The sequence below is a fragment of the Falco naumanni genome, chromosome 5 (genome assembly GCF_017639655.2).
Source record: "Falco naumanni isolate bFalNau1 chromosome 5, bFalNau1.pat, whole genome shotgun sequence".
Classification (NCBI taxonomy): Eukaryota; Metazoa; Chordata; class Aves; order Falconiformes; family Falconidae; genus Falco; species Falco naumanni.
Genome location: NC_054058.1, coordinates 10,262,970 through 10,275,321, shown reverse-complemented (window position 1 = coordinate 10,275,321; position 12,352 = coordinate 10,262,970).

Genomic DNA, 12,352 nt, shown 5'->3' with positions numbered 1-12,352 from the left:
GAAACCCATCCATCCCCATAGATTTGTGTGTGTCTAAGTGGAGCAGCAGGTCACTAACTGTTTCCTCCTAGGCTGTGGGGAATTCATTCTGCACCTCACCTCTTGTCTTCTCTCTCAGCTGGCTGAGTACCCTGAGAGTAAATGGTCTTACCATGAAAGACTGAGGCAAAGAAGTCATTAAGTACCTCAGCCTTTTCCTCAGCCTTTGTGGCAATGTTCCCCTTGCCCCCCACATCCAATAAAAGATGGAGATTATTGTTGGCCCTCCTTTTGTTTCTAATGTCTTAATGTAAAAACATTTTTTGTTATCTTTTACAGCAGTGGCCAGCCTGAGTTCTAGCTGGGCTTTTGCCTTTCTAATCTCCCTGCATAACCTCATCCCCTCAAAGACAAGACACTCTCGTCTCATATAGAAACTTCCCATAAACAATTAATGACCTGAAATCTACCCATCGCTCCATCGTTCCTCATGCAGAAGTGTACCCCACAAGCATTTTTCCCACCAATAAAGAGCCAACTGATTCTCAAATGTAACTTTGTATAATGCCACCATAGAGATTAAAAGCATTTTGATTCAGAAGGGACTGTTAGAATCACCTGCATAGCAAAAGCCTCAAAAACTCCCCTGGAAATGCCAGCATCATGCCTTGCATCAGTGATAGTTTATGTAACCATTGATGAGTCCCAAACAGAAAAAAAAATCAAAGAGCTTTCAATTGCTCCACAGGGATTGCACCTGAGAACACCAGCAGATGAAAAGACTAGCGTCTATTTATCATCAAGGCTCACTGCGTACAGAGCCTTTGAGGCTTTGTTTAGCACTGCTTGGGGGAGTACCTGTTAAAAAAATGTGTGCCTTCATAAATTCATATTACTGTTTTCCCTTCCCACTTCTTGTGATTTATTAGGCTAAATCCTCACCCACTGTGAACTGAATTGACTCACTCCTCTGACCGCAGCATTATTCAGTATTTTAAAGCCAATAGAAGCTTGTTCTATTGTGTCTCATTTGTTCTTCTTTGCAACAAATAAAACAGTACGTCTTATGATAGGTCCTTTGAGATGTTAGTTTTCTTTGGAATCTAAATTTAAACTAAATCAGTCTCTGGTCCCACCAAGGACAAATATTTTAAAACTGCTGCCAGCCATGCCTTTTAGCCTGCTGTCTCCCCTTTATAATTATTTGTGTTGGCATTACACCAAGAACCATTTTCTTTGTGTATCAATAGAGTTATGTTTCTTTTGACATTTGACTTTCTGAATAAAAAACTGGTCTAAGTCATAGCATCAATTTCAGTGGGTATTTTAAAGCAATAAAATCAATTGTTTGTGTGTTTTAACAGCATTTGATTTCCTTGATCTCATTGAGAAAATTATTCAATATTCTCCACTAAAAAAATCATCACCACTAAGTGATGTTCAGAAAGCAGAGGTTACTTGCAACAGTCCACATCATGCTCAAAGGCTGAGCAGGCCTGAGAATGGCCATCGAGCCCCAAAGCTTTTCAAAGTGTGGTCCAACCAGACACCTGGCTCCTCCTGCCTGATGCACATTCTAAAAAGAAACTCTGTGATGTTGGCTTAGTTCCTAGTAGAAGCATTTGTTGTCATGTTCCAGGAGCAGAAGGGAAAGACCCTTTTCTTTCCACAGGCCTATTCCGATCAAGTTCCCGTATCACGATTAGTGTACTCTGCTGTGTTAACCTGCAAGCATTTGGGGCAACAGCTGCTTAAACAATGTATTAACATGAATGTTACCTTGAATTAAATGTGCAGTTCCTGCATCCACATTGTGTCTGCTCTCACCTGTTACCTAGGATGGGATAATGTCACATGCATGAAGTAAATCTCCTGGCACACCCTTATCAGTGGGCTCATGAGAAGCTCACTGTATGGTGGGATGCTGTCTGTGTAGGAAACTATACCCCCCTCAACTTTAAACACTGGCAGTTTTGCCTTATACCCTTGCTTGCCTTCTCTGGCCCAGTGATGTGGTCCACTCCCTTAAGTGGAAGGCTGCATCAAGATTCTGTGAATTACTGAACACTTAAAGAAACTAGTTTCCGAGTCTTGGTTTTATCTGAACAGACACTTTAAGGTGAGAATGGGATGAGGTAAATGTCTCTGTTTTTTTCTCATGCGTGCTTATGCAGTCATTGTAGCCACCTTCAGGACATGAATTATTCACCAGATATGATAAGAAGACTGGAGCTCAATAAAAACCTGTCAGTTTTCCAGGTCCCATTCAGATGCTGACATTAGCTTTCATCTTTCAGATAATACGTATTTAAATTCATTTGCTAACCTATTACTTGACAAAGGGACTACAGGTCAGATTAAAGTTAATTTATGAAATCACTTAACTGAAACCCCACACCAGCCTTTGGTTTTCACCTCTCCAAAATGTTAGCAGGCCTATCACATATCATTGCAAATGCTTTTCATTAGAATCAGCAGCAAAGGTGACTACAGTGCAGCACAACAGCTGGTTTTAAGAAAAGCAAGTTCCAGTCAACTTAATTTCAAAGGCTTTTGAAGCCTAGCTTTGCCATCGCAACACTAATTCAGAAGTTATGATGTGTACATCTGCGTGTTATAACTTTGCTTTGAAGGTCATGATGGCAATGTCTCATACAACATATTGAAGAAACATGATCAGCTTTGAATGCAGCATCTCAACACCACTGTACTAACCAATTCCTCCCATCACTTGTCTATATTAAAATCAGTAGGACGGAAAGGTGGAAAGCATTTCTCTGTTTATGCTTTAAAATCATGACCATAACTTTCATGAAGTTCACATGGTCATGTTCAGACAAGATGTAAGGAAACAGAAACAAACTCCCATGACCATAGAAGCCTGCACACCCTCATTATTCCTGCACATGTAGTGAAAAATCAGAAATGGGGTCAGAAAAATAAAGAGTATACCAAAATGTAGCAGAAAGTTTGCTCTGGTTTTCCACAAAGAACATTTCATATTTCTGTCCAATGGGTAGACAAGCAGGTAATGTCAGCTTTCAAGTATTTGTAACTTTCTGTTTCTAATTTTGCTGAGGGAATTTTGTCACTTTCCCCCTTTTCAGACTTCTATCACCATCTTTTTCAAGTTCCAACTATAGAAATGGCCTTTTCCGAAGTAGGAACAATTCATTCAAGGGACTTCCAGATGCATATGGGCTTTCTTCCTTCTGTTAATGGGTGCTGGACAGTTACTACTCATGAAAGAGGCTGTGACCAGTTCTCCACTGTTGAATAAGTCATATTTGTCAGCAAAATAACCTGCACACTCATCCTGCTAGATAGCTCACACTAAGTTATTTTACTGACAGATTACTTGCCATCCTATTTAAGTTTGCCTACATACATCAGTGTAAGAACTAAGTTAGCCTCGCTGCTACTGAGGTATTACAAGAACTACAGTGTGGACCTCCAACCCCAAAATAAATTTAAACTTGATGATGACACAGCAGGTAATGACCACACTCTCAACATGCAGGTCTTTCAGAAGCAGAAAGGTCATAACTAACCTGCACCATATTTGAAATATCTCTGCGTAAGCTTTGGCCTGCAAGCTGTCACTTGATCTCCCGTGCACCACCATGGCACAATAACGTGAAACTCTACCTGTACTACCTTATGCTGCCTTACCCTAAAGAATTCTGGGGACAAATACATGACTGAGAAAGGCCCAAGTGTCCTCTCAGATCCATTGCCATAGGTTCAGTGTCTTCTACCTACATTGATAAATCATTTTGAACAGAGAAAAAAGGAAAATTGGGAGGTAGTATTCCTCCTTTGGTGTTTCCTTAGCAAGCATAGACTCCTTGCTGTTTAAAAGGCAAATACAGCCCTGAGGTTTCCTAACGTCTGGCCTGTTTTCTATTTCTTAATGCAGACTTGAGTACACTTTGAGTGGGTGTCAGAGGGGATTTTAAGGATAGCTCTTTAAAGAAGCCACATGTCAATGTGCCAAACCAAACCAACAATCAACCAAAAACCACCACCACAAATCCAAAACATTAAACCCATACAACAACTCAGGAAACAGATGAAAGCATCACTCAGAAAAGTCACCCTGTAGGGCCACTGGAAGTGTGATACTCTCTACTTGTCTATGATTAGAACAAACATTATATGATAAAAATGCATTAGCCCAGAATTGCCTGATTTTTTCAGATACACAATTTCTCAATTTAATTCCGCAGGTTTTTCATCTCAAGTTCACAAAAGAAGTGGAATAAAAATAAATCCCAGATGAGAATATACCTTCTCCACCATAAAGTGAAGAACATTTGGCACTGAACCACAGTAGAACTTGCACATAACCTGGTGGCAGAGAAAACATGGCTTTGTCATAATACAGCTCATATGAAATTTGGAACAGCACAAGAGGAGAAGGATGCAAAAAGGTTGCATAAGAAAGAGATGTTAAAATAAGCTGTTAATTTTCTGGAAAAGTAGTAGGCAATCTGCCTGAAAGCTACTGATCCATAAAAGGAGAAATAATTTTTAATGAAACTATTCGAACTGATTTTTGTGCCCAGGAGAAGAGCTCACCACTGCAACTCCACTCTCTAAACCTTCTTTTTCTGGAATATACAGGAAGATTAGTGCATAAAGGAGAGACCATCTGTTTCTTTTCATCACTAAGTTAAAGATGGTTTCCTCTATACAGGAGATTGCAGCCCTTAAGACCTTGAGGCTGTAAGTATTTGTTATTTAAATGCAAGCAAGAGAGAATCTAACAGGGCATTTTTACCTTTTAAAATTAATGAATGAAGTTGCATCATCAATCAATTATCTTCCTTTATTCCTCTAACACATGGGACAGCATGCAGGGGTAGGGGAACAGTTCAGGTAATCCTCGCATGATTTTAACCTTCTCTCCTTTCTGACTTTAACAGGCAAGCTCTCCCACATGGTCAGCAGCATTCTGATACGGTTTCAACCAGATTTTTGTCTTCTTTTCCTCCTGGAACACCAGGGTCACCCCTAAGTATTGAGGCACTTTTTTTAATATACACAAACAGGCATCACTGGAAAAATCCTATTGGAAACAAGTCTGTCTCTGGTGTGTACCATTAACACTGCGTTACAATTATATGGTTGTAGATGACAAGCTCTTTCCTCTTCCAATCAGCATTGTTAGGGTAATTAATTAACACAATACAAACTCAATAGCAAGCCTGCTTCTTGAGTATTGATGTTCCCAGCTCTCACACTGCTGTTAACCCCAGCCAGAGGAAATGATGGGATTTGGATTCTGCCTCCTTAGATTGTTCCATTCATATGGTCTACCTGTTCTCTAAAGACAAGAAGGTCTTTTAAACATCAGCAAGGAAAAGCTGGAGCTGTCCCTCTCATAGCTTAATTCCTGCAGCTGAGGATTTAAAGGTGCCCAGTGCCTGAAAATTTATGCTTCAACCCACATATCCGAGATCCAATGAGATGGGTGGTGTCACTATCACACATTTGCTACTTCAGCCCAGAAACTATTCTTGCCATTCTTCTCTAGCTAAGACAAATAGATAAGCCAAAGAGAGACCCAAAGCTGTAAGGGTTTCGATAAATACATCTTTATTACTTTTCTCAGGAAATCAGAGACAACAGGGATGAAACGGATTCTAAGATATCAGCTAGACCATTTTTTCTGTACTGAATTAGGAACTATTCTCTCTAGACTGCTCTTGATAGATGTTAGTCTACGCTGTTCTTGGAAACCTCTGGCAGTTGAGACATGTCACTTGTTCCCACACAGTCTATTTCAGGCTCTTCCTATTCTTACCATTAAAAAAGGACACCACATTTCACAAAATTACAGAGATGTTTAGGTGGGACGGGAAGTCTGTAGTATAACCTTCTGCTCAAAACAGGGATAACTTGAAAGCTAGATCAAGTTGCTCAGGGCTTTCTCCAGTTGAACTTGTAAAATTTCCACAGTTTCTTTGAACATACTCTTCCAGTATTTGATGGGGTTTGTTATGGGTCTTTTTTTTCTCATATTTAGTTGGAATTTTTTCTGCTGCGAACTGTGTCTGTCACCCCTTAGCCTATCACTGTGCATGTCCAAGAAAAAAGAACATGACCCTCTGTTCTCTGTAACCACTCAACAGGTAACAGGAGATAAGCAATAATACCCTTCTAAGCTTTTTCTTCTCCTATCTAAACAAACCTCGCTCTCTCATCCTCTCCCACATCATGAATCACCTTGGTGTTCTTTTGCCGGGCTTTCTTTCATTCACAAACGTCTTCCAGCATCCATCGCGATTCCAAAATGTCCCAAAACAATATCATCCTCTTTGCCTGACATCAAAACTCTCCTCACACTTCTGCTCTCCAGTGTAAGCAAACCCAGCTCTTTCTTGCCCAGAAGGCATGTTTTCTGAGCCTCCCTCTTGTTGCTCACATGGGGACTTCCACCAATCTGTGCTCATTTTCCTTGGCCTGGAGACAGTGTGCCAGCCAAGATCATGTTTATGCTCAGTACAAAGGAAGGATTATTTCAAGGATATTTCATTCAACATAGCTATTTATACATCCCAGGGTAACTAGATTTTTCCATTGTATTATGATTTTGCAGATTCATGGTCAATTTGCACTGCAGTGTAACTCTTTGGCCCTTTTCTACAGAAACTTTGTTTCACTGATCATTTCCCAGATTGCATTTACATTAAAATTGGCAACTATAGGAGTTTAAGTCCACACACACGTTTCCTTGCTGAATTAAATCCCAGTTTTTTGGTCTTTTTGTCCAGACCTGCAAAGTTTACCTTGAATTCCAGTGTGGCTCCCCAGATTGCTTGCATGCCTTCTGCTGTCTCTGTTTCTCTTGATTAAGCTGTCTCATGACTTTCACCTTAGCTTACTCAGCTGCATATCTCAGGGATGGAGTAGTTTTCTCAAGAAGGAAGTGCTTGTACACAAATCTGCAGTTCCTCTCCTTTTACTCAAAGTTCACTATTCAGGACTGCAACAAAGAAATACTTTCTGTCACTACAGAGCTGGGAACAGGATTTGAAACAATTGCATTTCCACTGCACTCCTTACATCAACTTTATGCATAATTTTTCTTTGTTCTGCAGTATCATATAGACCAAAACATACACTAGAGGTGGCAATCTTTAACCACGTACCTACTGACATCATGTAACCAATGTATTTGGCACATACTCTACTGGACGGTGTGTTGGCATTTACTTGCACTATATAGGTACGTTTCCTACCGTGATGTTCAAAAACTCCCACTCAGCTCAGACATGAGTTGGACAGACCTACATATCAGAATGGACATCTGTATGAAATCTACCCACATCCCTAAAACCTACAGGTTCTTCTTTGAGTCTTCAGAAGAAATGAAAGAATCCCTTTTCTTTATTTTCAGGGAAAAGCTATTGACAATATTTATTTAATAAACCATTTATTTAAAAATTTGCTATTAAACCCAAGTTTGCTAGTATTCTAGAATCACCAAAACTTCTCTACAATATTGAAACATCACATATCTGAAAATGAATACCTTTGACCTATACGTGACATATTCTTGGCACCTGCTTCAAAATCCATCAGTCAGTGGACCTGGAGGAAGAGGGAACAACGTGAGCCTACACGGGCCAACAAGGTCCACTTAGTGTGATCTGATTCCAGGCTTAAGTCTCAGAGGAGAAATTGGAGGAAAATAAGAGACATTTTGCATTCCAACTATTACTACTGAGTGGAGTGCCCATTTTAGAAGATATATTTGACAACTATTTAAAATAACAAAAAAGCCACCCCTGAAACAGCATATAAGAAAGTTATCAGCTCAGTTGCATACTCAGTCTGATACTGAGTTTAACAGTCTGAGAATAATGTGAAACCTCTACGATTAGAATCCTTCATGTATTTTACAACTCTTTCACTGGGGAATGAAAATGCTTCAGAGCAGTCATTCCAGAAGGAAATGATGTTATCTAACTATGACTAAATCCTAATTATTTTTTTATAGCCCGTACCCAGGCAGATTTCCTTTTGGTGGCATCCACTGGTCTTTCAGAGAGCAGAAGACAATGTCCCCCATACTATTCTTTTTGTCTGCCCTTCTCATTGCACCCCACAGCTTGCACTCCTACCTGTCTGCCTCGTGTAACCATTAAGTTCTATATTCCCTCTTATCACTTCAAGGTTAAGCTTATTAATGTTTTGACTATTTGTCTTCCAGGACTATATAGTACCTTCCCTCTCCAGCCCATGGCTGTCATTGCAGTGGGAATTTCACCCTCGCAGAGGAAATAAAATAAACCAGCAGGCATGTGGCCTTTGCCAAGAGCCATTTCTGCAGAGACCATTTGGGGGGCCCTGCTGTCCCACAGAATTTAAATTGGGACCTTTCAGCAGCTCGTGATTTTACTTGAAAGAGAAAAAAAGCCCAAAGCTGTTGAGAGAAGTTTCCCAAGTGAAACTTGCAACTCAGAAGGCAAGGAAATAAGGTTATTTTTTAAAATATAAACTGCTATAAACTATAGCACTATAAACTGCTGCTCTGGAATTAAGATAAATTTAGTATGGATTCATCACTGAGAAGTAACTTCTCCTGGTATGTGAGCTATCTGCAAGCTTTTGAAGCTGTCTTCGCTGGACTCTATAGAGGAGTAAACAGAATGGCATGTATCTCACTTTATACATGCTCTTGCATGGGAAAATCCAATTTAATCCATGGAATTTCAGCTCTCTGTGTTCTGTTCTTAGCCAGGCAGCTGCTTTTAGAAAAATCTTTTATCTTCAAGCAAGACAAGTTGCAAACAGAATTGACTGCAAGTGATCAGAAGCAAAGTTTCTATTGCAAACACCGAATGCTTTGAGCTGTTTCAACCATTTGACTTCTGGTTAATAGTGTTCTGTGAGCAGAGGACAGTGGACAACAGAAAAAGGAAAGGAATCAGAAATTAGAGGGCTGATTAGGGATCTAAACAGATCTCGTTTTGTCTCAGAGTTTTCATTTCATGGGGTTTGAGTTTAAAGAACAACATACATGAGAAAACATCTCCTTTGACAGATCAAATCAATGAGTCAAGAACTTCACATGTGTAATATTCATTTTCTATCTTTCAGTGCTCTGCTGGCTGTCAGAGTAATGCACATTTCATGGTGCATGAAGCAAATCACTGGAGAGAAAGGGGAAAGAGCCACTGAGGTCACCGATCCCGCAGCTAATGTAAGGGCAGATTTTGGTTTTGTCAGGTCAAGTTTTCTTCATGTTGTGATCAGTTCCATCTCTTTGGCCTAGAATCTTCTCCCACTCACCTGATGTGACCCGGATTAACTTCTCTGAAGACAAGCCCTTAAACTTCTCTAAGTGTGACAAATAAAGAGAAGGGAGAGGTTTTTCCACTGGTCCTTCCTTTGTGCATTTATTGGCACTTACACGGACTGGTTGCAACTCTGTGGTCTTTCACACTCATTTTGTATTTGCATACTGTCAGGTAGGTGTTAGGGTGGAAAACGAATTAAATTTAATCCCATGTGAAAAAATAATTGTTGTTGGACCACCTTGATAACCAGATATTTGTAGGGAACCATAATCATTCAACCTGTTTCACAGCATTAGCTACAAAAATTATTCTCACATCTAAGCATGAAATACAATGAGTAAATAAAGAGCAATCCAGACAGACAGGGAAACAGATGTTTTTCCATATGTTTTAAGAAGAAAGGATAACTACAAACAAAAGGGGAAAAAAACCAAAAACTTTTGAAGGACATTAAGAAAGGTTAGGGCAGAAGATCTTACCTAATTTACCAAAGCTCAAAGACCTGGTTTTTGCAAAGGCCGGAGCTTTTGCATGCAGGAGTGTCTGCATAAACAATGTTCACTATCAGAACACTGTGCTGGTGCCAGACTGTTCTTACCTTAATCTGCATAAGGGAATGAGATGCAATCACTCAATTTTATCTTAATCTACATATACTAAAGGCATTTCTGTTCCTTATTTTGTGACCAAGATAATTCTTTTGACTTTTTAGAGCTCAAAATAACTTAAGGTCCAAATTGGATCAATGCTACTTAAAGGAAATTGTATTATTTCCCTGAGTTATGTTCTGTGGTATCTGAAATATCAAAATACAATTCCAAGTACTGATAGAAACCTTATCCCCCATTAAGCTTTCTGGCAATAGAGAAACAAACCCAAGGGCTGTAATACTATGGTGAAGCACACCAGAGCTGTTACCTCAGTAGGGCTAGTATTTTTTTAATCCTATTCATTATTCTTAACTGTACCACAAGCCTCAGCTATTTCATATTTTTCTTTCTTACATTATTGCATTGACAAACATACATTGAGATATGGGATCTTTATTCCCTCTAATTTAGGGGTATCTGGAGAACTGTACCACTGGAAGGGAATGATGTTATTCCCAGAACAGAGATAAGAAATACGAGACTATTCTCTTCACAGATTCTTCTTAATACTTTCACATCACTGTTCCAGCACAGAGTTAGATCAGCACGTTCAGGGCAGGCCCTGTTTTTCTATCATTTCCAATGAATTGCTGGATGTGTTTGAGACTACAGGGACAGAGTAAATCCTACAAACAGGCTGATGGGGATCCTGGATGTAAGCCACAGAAAGCTGACCACACATCAGACCAGATCATCTTCCACAGTAGAATAAATGCAGACCTTATTTACCCCCAGTTTCTGTCATGATCATCACCATAGTTTTCTCAGTCTTTAATTTCCTGGCAAATGGGAGATGTCTCATGCAATTTTGAGTGGAAAAGGAGCTAGTGGAAAAAATTAGAACAACATTCTGCTGGATAATATGGTTTGGGTGAATGAAGATGCTTCATCCAACTTAACAGCAAAGTTTTGTTTCACCTTCTTATCTGATGTGTATGACACAATACAAGTAAGATTATTTAAGTGTAACCATAATTTCATACATATTCTGTTCATGGCACTGTCTCATTTCAGTTATGAAAATAATTACTAGTTTATAAAACATTTCAGTGTGAGCTTTCAAAATTTTCAAGTCCTTTCATTAAGTATTTTTACTTCTGTTCTAGGGGGAAAAATCAAAACATGAGAAGTGCGAATTTCTGAAGTGATACAAAAAGTGACCGTCTATGCACTACTACTATGCATCAGTTCACATCAGGAAAAAGCCAAAAGTCTTTCTGAAACAGTTTGTGGTTTAAGTCACACACACTGTTGTGAGCCTCATGATCAGAAATTTATGTTGGAAGGGAGCTGTCATCTTTATACTATTTCTAGACTCTTCTACAAAGTGGTTACATTGGTAATATGGCCCTTGAGTGGAGCTGCTTTTTGAAATTTCTTTCAGGAAATGTCATGAATAATGCTCTCAATAACATGGCTACTTGAGACAACAGACTTATGAAAATTTCCTGTATGTCTTATGGCTTTTCCACTTGAGATATCAGCAGAATCCAGTTTGGAGATACTAATATCACTTGTACTCAGGCATTTTACTGGAAGAAAAGCGCTGATGAAACCAATTGACCCTATGAAAGAAAGATAATAGTGTCAGCATCAGACTTTTAATTCACTGAGATCAGTTCATTAGCTATAACTTTTCTCCTAACACAGTCTGTTGCAATAAATCCCGACACTGGGTATGCAACTCTGTTAGCTCTTGTTGGCTGCCCAATTTTAAAAGCCAGGAGGCTACTGTTGCAGATGTAGGATTCCAAGACGACAGTGTGCACCAGGTAGCTGACATGCACTCGTGTAAATAGGTACCAACACCTGCGCAAGAAGCCCTTTCAGTAGGCAGGCACCGTGCATGCTGCAGCTCTACTGAGCACTTGTTCATTGACACAAGCTAGTGTGTTTGAAACAGGTTACAGATGGTTCATTCAAAACATGCAAGCCAATGAATGAACACTTCTGTGTCTGCCTTTGACATGGGAAGACCTTTGTAAGAAACGCTTTCCCTAATAACCACAAAGACCAAGGTGACTTGAACATCAGGCTTTTTTTTTCCAAAAGTTATGTTGAGGAGATTGGCTTTGGAATACTAGTTGGTGAAAATTTTCCCACTTTCCACTTCTTTAGCATGTATTGTTCTGCAACCAGCTGAGCCACACTTTAAGCACAAAGCAGACAGACCATAATACTGTCTGAATCAGAGCATCTCATGACAAAAGTAACTACTATGGCAGTATGGTATGAAATCAGTTTGAAATAGAGTGATGCTATGGAAATCTGTGAACTTTGCAGGGTTTGAAATAGCAACCTTAAACCAGAGGATCAAACAGAAATCCAGTGTGATTTTCACTGCACCTCATATCTACCTAGATATTGGGAGATTCAAACTCTTCATTAAGAATTGTTTCACCAAGAGCTAGT